Raw genomic sequence first — 1,296 nt, 5'->3', positions numbered from 1 at the left:
TTCCCTACAACCAATTATAGCCACGGACTGTCGAATTCCTACTATTATTGGCTGTCGTTATGGAGAGTCGTTTCCTCCGTTGTAGTCAGAGCCGTTGGAGGCGGGATGTAGAGGAGGCGGAGTCTGAGAGGGCGGAACATGGGTGACAGTGGGCGGAAACTAAAAACACGTTTATTCTAGTTATATTAGGTGTGTGTATAAAATAAGTTTAGGATGCCAAAATGGGTGGTTTATGAGTCTCTAATAAGGACATTAAGTCCTAGAATATATATTAAAAAATACACGGTATTGGTCAGCGGATGGATTTTGGCATCCGTCACCCTGCATATCCGCTTATATGGTTGGTTGTTAATACAATAAATGGGATTCAGACGGGCTAGACCGTAGTTTTAAGTAGATTTGGGGTTCACATATAATAACATCAATGTGAAGCCTGAGATTCATAAAGTCTATATAAATAGTATTGATGTAATTGGGGCCTACTGGTTATCTAAGGGGTATTTGGGCTTTATCATTGTAATACGCAGTGAATTGGTGACTCAGTTCGCACATTATTAGTGTGCCGATACCATAATAATCACAGTCCAATGCTATCATGGAAGCGTTTGGGAGGATATAAGACATTTAGAAATAAAATCGGGAAAGTGAAACCCCACCAATATGTTGTTTTGAAGTTTTAAGTTGGAGAAAATCAAAATAAATCAGCCTTGGTGTAAAATAGAGAGAGAGAGAGAGAGAGAGAGAAAAAGAGAGAGAGAGAGAGAGAGAGAGAGAGAGAGAGAGAGAGTGTTAGAGTGTGTGTGTGTTAGTGTGTGTGTGTTAGTGTGAGAGAGAGAGAGAGAGGCTGGCCTGGTTTGTAGTGGGTACCTACACCTTATACCAGGTCCAGTTATGGTACTTTATTTTAGTGAAACAATGCAAAATATATCTTAGAGGCTATACTCCCTTAGGAGGGAAGTATTATACACAAAATATACTCTAGTACCCCAAATAAACAGTTATAAAACAGTGACAATCACACAAACCATATACTAAAATAGTGGAATGCGAATGTCGGTTTCCCACCTAGGCAAGTGTAGTGTGTAGAGGGGTGCTGGGAGTGTAAGAAAACACCAAAGGTAAGTAAAATACCCCACCCCAGAGCCCAGGAGTAAAGTACAGCAAGTTTCCTAAAACACACTAGAAGTTGTGATAAAGAATAATGCAAAAACCAAGCAAGTGTGCAAGACACCAACAATGGATTCCTGGACCTGAAGACCTGTGGAGAGAGGAGACAAAGTCCAAGAACCGCTGAAC

This window comes from Pleurodeles waltl, chromosome 12 (genome assembly GCF_031143425.1).
Source record: "Pleurodeles waltl isolate 20211129_DDA chromosome 12, aPleWal1.hap1.20221129, whole genome shotgun sequence".
In the NCBI taxonomy this organism is placed as follows: Eukaryota; Metazoa; Chordata; class Amphibia; order Caudata; family Salamandridae; genus Pleurodeles; species Pleurodeles waltl.
The sequence above is the reverse complement of the archived record's forward strand: the minus strand, read 5'-3'. Positions refer to the sequence as shown.